Source organism: Elephantulus edwardii, unplaced genomic scaffold (assembly GCF_000299155.1).
Source record: "Elephantulus edwardii isolate Elephantulus edwardi_28Jun2011 unplaced genomic scaffold, EleEdw1.0 scaffold00133, whole genome shotgun sequence".
Taxonomy (NCBI): domain Eukaryota; kingdom Metazoa; phylum Chordata; class Mammalia; order Macroscelidea; family Macroscelididae; genus Elephantulus; species Elephantulus edwardii.
In genome coordinates this window covers 8826922-8838106 of record NW_006399883.1, presented here as the reverse complement: position 1 = coordinate 8838106, position 11185 = coordinate 8826922, and the positions used below count along the sequence as shown (strand labels likewise).

General features: G+C 44.9%; 1 pseudogene; it reads left to right on the top strand.

Moving 5' to 3' along the window:
- LOC102859463 overlaps positions 1-1086 on the top strand; it is a 4548-nt pseudogene extending 3462 nt beyond the window's left edge.
- The last annotated feature ends 10099 nt before the right edge of the window (positions 1087-11185 follow it).

Here is an 11185-nt window from a genome sequence, read left to right as displayed (position 1 = left end):
TGCGATTGGCACAGGACAGAGCGGAGTTTAGGGCTGTTGTACATAGGGTCACTATGAGTTGCAAGCGACTCGACGGCACATAACAACAACAACAATAACAACAACAACAAACTGACATCCAAGCAGATATATGCACACCCATGTTTATCGCAGCTTTGTTCACAATAGCGAAGAACTGGAAACAACCTAACTTCCCATCAACAAACGAATGGATGGAGAAGCTCTGGTATATTCACACAATGGAATACTACACTGCTTTGAAAAACAAGGAACTCATGAAATGCTGTGCAAAATGGGTGACCCTGGAAGACATTATGCTGAGTGAAATATCTCAGTCACAAAAGGACAAATACTGCATGGTACCACTGTTGTGAAAAGGACTGACTGACATTGGGGTTGAGGGAGACTGAGGAAGATGGGATAAATTATGTATACTGCCTTGAAACAGATGAGGGAGAAAACTGTTTAAAAGGGATATGTGATTAGGTATTACTGTCATGATGGGAGTCCAGAACGAAGGCTGCATAGTGGAGTGGACCTGGGGGGAGGGATTGTAAAACAATGAAAGAATTTTTCTTTTACTTTTCGAAGAGAAGAGTGTAGGGGGGGGGGGGGGTGAGGGGAGGTGCCAGGAAGAAAAGTGCAACAATGAATGAATGGAAATCCAAAGTCTCTGTAAATTTTCATTAAAATTAATAATTTTAACAACTGTAAAAAAAAAAAAGTCTGGGAAGCTGAAGGTTCCCAAATGGCTAGACATGGTCAGGTTGGTCAAGCATAAAGAGCTGACCCCCTCTGATGAGAACAGTTCTACATACGAGCTGCTTCCACAGCATGGCACCTGTACCTCTGGGGTGGTGCTGGGGTTTGCTCCATGAGCAAGACGTACCAGGGCCTCAGAGAAACGGCGCCATGCCCAGCCATGTAAGGTGAGGCACCACAAGTGCGGCCTGTCGGGTCCTCCAAGCCCTGGAGGGTCTCAAAATGGTGCAGAAGGGCCACGGTGAGGGCTGCAAAGGGACACCTCAGGGACAGGGAGGTCTGGACAGAATCACCAGACAGGTGGCAGCTGCCAAGAAACATTAGAACAAATGATACTGGGTTAATAATAATAAGAAGAAGAAGAAGAAGAAGAAGAAAAAACAATGTTCTACCTCCTCCTTTGGTGAGTAGTGACTAGGGTCTTAAGAGTTTGTGAATGGCCATCTAACATGCAGCTATTGGTTTCTTCCCATTTGGAGTAAAGAAGAGTGAAGAAAATCAAAGACTCAAGGAAACCATCAATTCAATCACATGAACCACCGCCTCCATTAGCCTGAAACCAGAAAAACTGGATGGTGCCTGGCCACCACGGCTGACTTTTCTGATCGGGGTCATAATATAAACTGGGGATCATTTTCTCCTAAACGATGTAGAGAAAAGGAGAATTAAAAAAATATAAAAAAGGGCCAGACTTACTGGTCACATAAGAGACTCGTGGAGCTCCAAAGTCTATCACTCTGAGAAATCCTTCAAACCTGGAACTGAACTTACTACCAGAAATCACTTTTCCGACAGATGATAAGCCTATAAAGTGGACAGTAACACTGTGAAGAGCGTGAGCCGCAGAGCAATCACCCACACAAACCAAAATATCCAAAAAGAAAACTCAGAATTTAAGAAAGGGCCCAAAAGAGGGTAAATGGAAACTGGAAAATCAGAGAGGAATTGGGAAGTGCTATTACATCGAGAAGACTGCAACTAGTGTTAACGAAGCAAAAATAGAAATTATTGATTGGAAAATAAATTTCCTCTGTAACCTTTCACCCAAACCACAATGAAATGTAAAAACAAGCAAACAAAAGCACCCAAAGTCAAACAAACAAAAACTGCTTTTGTATTTGAGAGCCTCCATGGGTAAAAGAATAAAGTCTGGTGGCACAATGGTTAAAGCATTAAAATAGTACCAAATCACCTTCTTTCTTTTTTTTCTCCTTGTTGTGTGCCATCGAGTCAGACCGACTGGCACAGGAGGAGATTGCCCATCCTTTTCCAGTGAAGCATCTGGTGGATCCAAACCATATGCCTTCGGGATTGCAGCACAGCTTCTTGCCATGAGGACTTTCTTTAACCTCTGGAAACCCTGTGGGCACTTCTGCCCTGTCCTCCAGGGCCGCTGTGAGTCAGAATCAACTTGATGACAGGGGGTTAAATTTGGGGTTTTTTTCCACGGCTGCCTGTGATCTTGCACTGCTGAGTGGAGATGTGCCTTCGTGCACATCGTAAACAGTATTCATCAGTGAAAGCAAGGGAGGAGCAGTCAGTCATAGTTTTCATGTAGTGACTTACTGTGCTAAGAAAGATGAGTTTTTTATTTTACATTAAAGTTACTGAAAGATGACTGTCAATGTTTGGGCAGGTGCACAAAATCAGTGCCATGGCCACAATTTTCTCTTGATGTCTCTAGACACACATGATCTCCATCTGTGACCTCCTGGTCATCTGATAGGACTTTGGTCCCTTTGCTTGGAGCAGGTGAGCCTAATTCTTCTAAGTCCAGGCTGTGGCCACCCTTGTGGGGTCTGTCCGTCCACAATGAGACCAGAATGGGGTTTGGAGATGCAAATGTTGGGTGGCTGGTAAGGAAGGAACATTTACCCGGCTGACCAAGGCTAAGAGGATGACAGTTAAGTTTGAGGTGATTTCAACAGGTTGGGAGAGATATATGGCCCTGCACCCTGATGCAGGATGTGTTTCAAGAGCACTTGTGAAAGACAGAGATCATCTTGCCTCCTTCTACCTACAGGATCTAAGGGGTTCCCTTCTCAAGTCTAGGCTATGGGTTGCCCTACCTACCATAAAACTGGTGCGTGCCAGTTTATAGAATATAAAAACGAGTAAGTAACAGTTGCCATTGAGCCAATTCTGAGTCATGGCGTCTCAAAGTGCCTCCCACTCACAGGACTCCCATGTGTGTCAGACGGGAACTGTGGGGTTTTCAAAGACTGAAGTACATCTCCAGACCTTTTTTTCTGGGTAGACTCACAACTCAACTTTCGGTTAGAAGACAAGTGTTTCTCTGTTTGCACCATCTAAGGACGCTGAGCAGTAGTTTAATGTCTTTTCCTTAGTTACACCTAGTCCTTTTTGAAGGTCAGGTGCCAAAGGGACACACATCTACATGAGATGTGCAGGGACCTGTCATGTCTCCCACTTTGATCCTCAGGGCCCCTGTTCGGGCCTTGGTGAGCAGTGCACTCGGCCACACAGCCATGTAAGACTTTAGAAGAATCCCCTTGTGTCTTCTAGCACCTGTATGATTACATGCACAGCTTCAAATTGGTTTGCTTGAACTCCTGCTCTCGGCAGAACAGATAGACTGATTACCTGAATCAGGTAATGCTAAAAGACAGAGTCTGATTCATCTGGAATGAAAATTCAAGTTTTCAGTAGAAGTCAAATGTGAACAAACTAGTTAGAAGTCCTGGTTTCATGCATTTCTGCTGGCTACTTGAATCCATTTATTAGAGACACAAAATTTGCATCAAATACTATCTTCCAAATAGATCCAATTGTCTCTATCCATTTAATAAAGACCCAAGTGGTGTGATGCCCCTCTCTATCATTCACTAACTTTGCCCATGCCTGTCTCTGGGTGACCTGAGATTGTATTGTAAAAGGTCAGGTGAACTGTAGGGAGAATGTGATTTCTACCAGTTAGTAGCCCCAACGCTGCCACCAACAAGTAGGTGTGAAGGAACTGGAAACCAGGAGGTGCTGAACATTTGGTCAGTCATCAAAGCTGGTTCTCATGTTGGTAGGAAGGGGCTCGAGCTTGTGTTCCTTCTGAGCCTGAGGTGCTCACCCATCAGCTCCCACAGGACTTGAGGGCTCTGAATCCCTGGCCTTTAAGAAGGGAGATTATTGGGAACTAGACACCAAGCACTCCCAGAAGCCACCACCTGACTTGGTGGGCAGACACACAGCTTTACATGAAACAACAAGCAAAAGGATGTTCTTGGAAGATTTCTTTTTTAATTTTTTGTGGATGACATCGAGTTTGGTAACAGTCATGAGATATTTAGAAAAAGGATCCCGATTTTCATAGGAAACATGTAGAACAAATACTGTATAGTGTCACTTTTGTATAACGGGGTTGGGGGGAGACTGAGAAAAATGGGATGCATTGAAACAGATGAGGGAGAGAACTGTTTAAAAGGCATATGTGATTAGGTATTATTGTCATGACATGAGTCCAGGCTGCATATTGGAGTGGACTTGCGGGGAGGGATTGTATAACAGAAAGAATTTTTCTTTTACTTTTCAAAACGAAGGCTGCATAGCAAAGTGGACTTGGGGGGAGAGATTGTATAACAATGGAAGAATTTTTTTTTTAACTTTTCAAAGAGAAGAGCAAACTTGGGGCAGGGGAGGTTGGGCAGGGAGAAAAGTGTAAAACAATGAATGAATCGAAATCCAGTATCTCTGTAAACTTTCATTAAAAGTAATTTAAAAAAATAGGGAACATGTAATCAATGTCATTGGGTTGTAAATATGAAAGTTGTACTGACAAATGTTTTAGATCATGTAATTTTTTAAATTGTGAATGAGTGAAAGTTTAGAGATAATTGGTTTCTATTTAACTATTCATATACATCTTATTTCATGACATTATTCGAAATCCTCACATTGTAACAGAACTCTTCTCAAATCTACCCTGTGATTCTCATTTCCATTAACACTTGGATGCTGCTATCAGAGCTTTATGCCTGAGGAAATGCTGCCTTTGGATCTGGGTTAACTGATTGTTTTAAGTGAATATATATATAGTGCCTGGCTTACTGTTCACCTTATAGGCCTATTATTTGGCTGAATGTTAACCAGAGAGGTAAGGGTTTTTTTTTAGGCTAGAAGGGTAACTAAGATCCATTGTCTTGAAGGTTCCACCAATCCCCATCAGAGCAGTAAGCTTTAAACTTTCACTCAAAATAAATTTAAAAAACCCACAAATGAAAAAACGGAATAAGGAAAAAAACCTTACAAGCTGAATAAGGAGAAAGAAAATGGATTATTAAGTCTGGCCATTTTTTGGTTTCTGAGTTCTGTTCTACATTTATCTCCTGCATTATCCAGGACTGTCCACCACATCCCTTGTGAACAGGTCAGCAGAAGCAGCTGGGCATCACCTGGTCCTTCTGGTCTTCTTCCATCACAAGAAAAAATAACTAAAAAAAGACACTCGAGGTGTCTTTTAATAGTTATTTAATAATAAATAGGCAGCAAGAGAATGACCATGAAAATATTTATTTGTGAATAATCATAAGTCAACAGGACCAGCACAGGACACAGCCTATACAACATTGAGATTTTATTTTTATAAACACATCTACACACAAGGTACAAAGGGCTCACAGACAGGAGCTAAGGACACCACCAGTGAACGTGGCATGGACAGACCCTCCCTTGGCAGCACAGCTGGGTGTGTGGAGTCTCCCCCTCTTCAGAGGTCTCCAGAAATCTGAATTCATTTCAAAAGAACAAGAACAGAATAAGGCCAGTGTGGCCTGAGCTGAGTCACCCTGGTGCCCTTCCTTTTGGTCAAAATTCCAAGTAAAATTCTAAGTCAGAAATGACACAGGCCTACTTCAGCATTATGTTCTTTTAAGGACTATCTAAACAGGATCAAATTGATACCAGCAACTTGAAAGATTAGATGAGAACTTTAAAAACCAGTGACCCTATCAGAAGGCATAGAGTCCTGTAGCCCACAGGGCTTCCAATGCTGTCAATCTTATTGGGAGCAGGCTGCCTCATCTGTCCCTTGGTTGAGTTCATACTGCTGACCTTTTAGTTAGCATTGCAGCTTAACCTACTCCTGATGGGAACATAAGGGGGCAGTGTGTTTATGCTAATAGGGCAGGAAGATAAGAAAGGCTGAGAAAGGATCAATATCACTCACTGGTGCATGGAAATTGTTGAACTACTGGATGTTTTGCTGCATATATTTTCAGAAAAAGAAAATATTTCAGTGGGGTGGGCAGGGGGGAATGCCAATGATGAAGTAAAATATATTTAAAATATATTTGAGGCAGTGCCTTTTTCTTCTGAGATTACATGGAGATAATTACATGGAGACTCCCAAGAATATTCACCTTCCTTCAAGAAGTATCTCCAGAGATTTGGGGGGAACACATAGAGGTCTGGGCTCATTTGGAGGTGTTGCTCCACCCCCGTCTCCATCTTACACATAATGGCTCTGTCAGGCCGACTCTCTCCTTCCTGCTACCAGCCCCAGGGCTGGGTTTTGGGTTAGAAATTACCTTGGTGGCTTCAAAGTTGACCCAGTAGTGCAAGTCAACACTAGGATGTGACTTTCCTTTGTTGGGACAGCCTAACTGGGCAGACTAGAGGACTCTGGGATTGTATTCCTAACAGCAGCCCCCTGCCACCCCCTCATAAATCTGACTGGGAAGTTGGGGCGGGTTTGGGCTCAGATGGCAAGAAAACCCTTAAATGCCTATTTATTCTGCCAGAATGACTAAAACCAATGTAGAAGTCCAGGAGGACCTGTCCATCAATGTATATTTAAAAACAGTTTCTAAGTCAGACCTAAAATCATGTATCAAAGACTTAGGTACACAGACATTATTGTATTATTTCAGACAGCACAAACTCCAGGACCAGAAACAGCAGAACAGTTCATAAGTTTGTTTTTCTGTGTTTTCACATGTTAACAAGTGAAAGCATTTTGCACCAAGAGTAGATGGTCTCAACCACAAGGAACACACGTAGACACACATGTGCACATGCTTGTGTACACACATGACAGGAGCGGATGATTTCAGAAACTGGGGTTCCACCCTGACTCAACAAGGTGGCCGCTGTGCTCAGACACGTCAGGGTTTTGGTCCCTTGGACCCCTGCCCCCCCCCCCTTCAGAAGGCAGGGGGAACTTGGTCCCTGCCGTGACCCTGCGGCCATCTCTCCTCTGCCTGACCCCGTCCCTCCACTGGCCGATGCCAGAACAAGCAGCTGGAATCTGAAATCACAGTGCTGTCTCTAAAAAACAAAACTGGGATTCATTAACACTCTTCGGGAGCACAACGCCCTGGCAGCCCGAGTCAGCTTCTACCACAGGCAACTATGGCAAAGACACTTGGATACACACTAGACTCGCAGCATATTACACTCACTTAGGAGGCACCATTGTGTCTGAGCTCTCCCGGCCAGCATCATGGGCAGTCCAGTGGGTGGGCCCGGCCTCTCAGAGTCAACATTCCCTGAGTCTGGGGTCCTTCTGAGAACCTCATCAGTCTGAGCTGTGTTATCTGCCAGGCCCCCTCAGAAGACCATCTGGTGGTGGATGGGTCTTCTGAGGGCGCCTGTAAGATAGATACCGGGGGTGAGGACTGGGGAAGGGGGGGAGGCGGCACATGTTCCAGGAAAGTCTTACTGTAGTGTAGTCTTTTGGACTCCGGTCAAGGACCCAATAGCCACTTGCCTATAAGGGGAAGTCTAGGGACACATGTCCCACCAGGACTCAGGTTAGGCAGTCACAATGGCCTTATATCTGCTGTCTTCTGCTTGGATCACTCACAAATTACAGCTTCTATGCTCTGTGCCTGGAAAGGGGCCCACAAGGGACTTTGATATGATCCTAACACCAGGGTGATGTGCAGTAGAGAGGGCTGGAGCTCAGAAAAAATGAAGGGGGCCCTTGTCTTTTCTGATACCAGATACAGGCCAGTCCCATGGTCACAGGTGACTCTGATCCACATCAGTATGGATGACTCATAACAGCTGTTTTCACATCCAAGGACAAAGAATGTACATGGGTCACAAGAGAATTCCTGAGGCCAGATGCCTCACCTCTGCATTCACACATTTCAGCTGAAAAGCGAGCATGGGGTTGATGCAGTGAGATGAGCCTTGGTCAGCATCAACACACACACTGCTCAAGGATGTAGTCAGATGAAGACTGAGAGGCCGGTAGCTTTCATCAATTCTCTTATTGTGGGCAATGAGGAGGGTCATGGCGATGACAGTGAAGTTGGTAGTGGTGACAGTGATGCTGGTGACAATGATGATTAATCAGGGCACTTCAGGAATCACAGTGTAGGCACCACCCTTGTCCACTCTTCCCACATTAGAACAAATCCTCCATCTAATTCATCAGCGCACTTAGACCAATCCTGCCTTAGTTGCCTATACAGTCGAGCAGGTTAAAAAACTGGATCTAACAATTCGAATGATACTAAACAAAGTATCATTTTTACAATCATTGACATATATTGGAAAAATCAAGATGAATACAATTACCTTAGCAAGACTAGGCATGATTAAAAAAAAAAAAAGATCTTACTTTCTGGTTTATCCTTAAAAGAGGTATAAAAAATACTCTAAGAAGTATTTAAAAAATATTTAAATACTTTCAATACTCTGAAAGTAAGCAGGTGATTCTGGACCAAGATGTCTCTCATCTTACAATAAATTGCCATTATTTTGCAGATTATGTTGTTGCATATGCTGTCGAGTCATCTGAAACCCATAGCGATCTTATGTACAGGAGCTCTGAACCCTGAGCCTGTCTCACTAATTCCGACACACCAATCCCTATTGCTAGAGTCACTGAATCAATCCGTCTCCTGGGCTCTTCTTCTCTGCCCCTCCACCCTTCCAAGGACTGGTCTCTCCTGGTCCAAAGTGAGACAGAGCTTTAAAATCCTAGCCTCCAAGGGGAGACTTTGTTTCACCCTCTCCAAGACAGACCTATTTGTTTTGTTATCTTGGAGGTCCATGACCATGTACAAGACTATGGAAAGTAAATATGCAAATTAATCCTAATTTTGGATCCCAAGACTTCCATGAACCAGGGCTAGTTTCTGAGTTGGGCAGCTTTGAGAGGACAAGCCCGGGTGCTTTGCTTCAGTCGGGGTGGACCAAGTCAGTTTACGTGGAAATGGTATGTGGACTGCACAGCCACTGGTGAAAAGTGCATTTCTTCACACAATCTGCAGTGTGCAAAAGCTAACACTGTTGCCTTATACATCCTGCACTCTACTCTGGCTTCCCTCCTGCTCTGTGCACATGGCTTAAGCCACACCCTCACAGCCTTCCAGACTCAAGAAGTCAGAGAAGTTCCAGCTCATGCGAGGCGAGCTCCTGCCTTGCAGTGGAATATTCCCATTATTTTCTACATAATTCAAGATTTTTTTTTAAAAAGTGGCCCTGAGGATTGATCCTCTTCAATTAAAGTCAAAAGGACTAAAAGTCAAATAGTGTTTGCCAGAGGACTGTTCTTTAAACATAAATGCATAGACACAGTAAGTCCCTATTCCCCTATCATTTTCAGGGTGAGTTTTTCATGCTTTTATTGAAGAGATACATCTAGGTTATTTTCCTTGTCCTATACTTGCTCTTAAAGGACAAAGAATTTCTCATTGGCTGGTAATGTACTCTTCACTTGTTCCTACTTTGGCAGTGACAGGATTTGAATGTTCCAGGCAAGTGGGCTGGACTCTACTTCCTGCCAGGTCACTAGTCACAGCCTTGTGTCCCAGGGACACCAGCAGGACCTCTGCCTGGGACACAGAGCCTGCAATTTCTGTGTTTGAGAGAAACCAACAACAAGGACACTCAATGAATGAACCAACGTGATGCAGGGACGGATGTTCTAACATGCTAGTCACTGGCCAGCAAGGCCAAACCTCACGTCCACTAGCTGCTGTGGCTGTGCTGTGGGAAGGAGAGATGTGAGTTAAGACACTTGGAATGAAGGACAAAGGTGAAAAGGTGGAATGTTGTAGGTCAGTAGGTCAGGGAAAGCAGCATCTTGGTTTATGGCATTATTTTCCACAAGTGAGGATGTGCTATCAAGCTCCAGGAGTAGGTGAGAGCCCCCTAAAACCACATTTATGGGAGGCTGGCTCTGCAGGAGGGGCCTGGCCACCTGTAGGGGATGGAGCAGGGGAAGGTCTGCTGCGTTCCTGGGGCTCCTGGAAAATTCTAATCTCCACACCCACCAGAGACCATCATCCAGAGCTGAGAGGGGTCAGAGGGTGTTGAGATCAAGGCAAGTCCAAGTCTTCAGGACCATAGGCACCCCCACCTGCAGTTACACCGAGGGTGGTCCCAACTCTTGGCAAAGTGATTCAGGGAAGTCACCTCCAAGCAGTGGGCATATGGACCATGTCACAACTAATGCTAAGTAAGGCCTTAAAAGTCTTGGTCTGATGTGGGGGATCCCAGAGCTTCTTGTTCAAAACTCTGCCATGATCCCTCATTTCCTGCCGTCACCTCTCTCCTCTGAACGTGGGGTTTAAGTGGCTGAAGTATGCAGCTGACTTGATAAAGAGGTCTTCTTGTTGACTGGCACAGAACACAAGGTGGAGGTCGGATCAGGTGGTCAGGGTGAGGCTACTGGCCCAGGGGGTCAGATATGCTAATGAAGGGAGGGGAGATGCAGAAGATCCCTGTTTGCAGTAGTGGGGCAGGGTCACATGGCAAGTTCTCCAAAGGGCGCAGACACTGTGATTTCCTGGAACACACCCCCTCCCCCCCCCACCTTCCTACTGCCCACCCAACCTGCACTGTGTTAGAGCTCAATGAGGAAGCACGTGCCACACACAGGCCTGCCCCTCTTACGGCCTGGACAGATTCTGCCAAGGGCAGCTGACCTAGGCCTTTTGTACATAGTTAAACTATGTTAAACTAAGTTCCAGGAGCTCCCCACGACTCAAAGAGCAGCAAATAGAGAAACAAAAACTGATACAGGGACAAACGTTAATTAAAATGACAATAAAGATATTTGGCAGAAACCCAGGTCATTCTCAGATTTAGGACTGTTGGTCCCACCTACAGGCCCATCCTTCAGTCTATGTGCAGCCACGGGAGCAGCACACTGACACCTCATCCTCCTCACGACCCTGATGGAGGCCATAAACCAGAGCCAGTTCCCAAACAAGGCTCAGGAGCCTTCAGGTGGGAGGTCAGCTGGGTTTCCACAACCTTCTGTCATTGCCTTGACATTTTTAAAAAGTGTGGCCAGCACATTTTTCACAATTTAGAACAGTGGAGGCTGGACACCCAAGGAAGAACAGGTATCAAATCAAGTCTCAGTCACAGCTCTAGGGCAGACGTCACGTTTTCACAGGACAATGACGAAGACACTGATAGGTTGTGCGTTGAGGGTGCTGTGCAGGTGGCC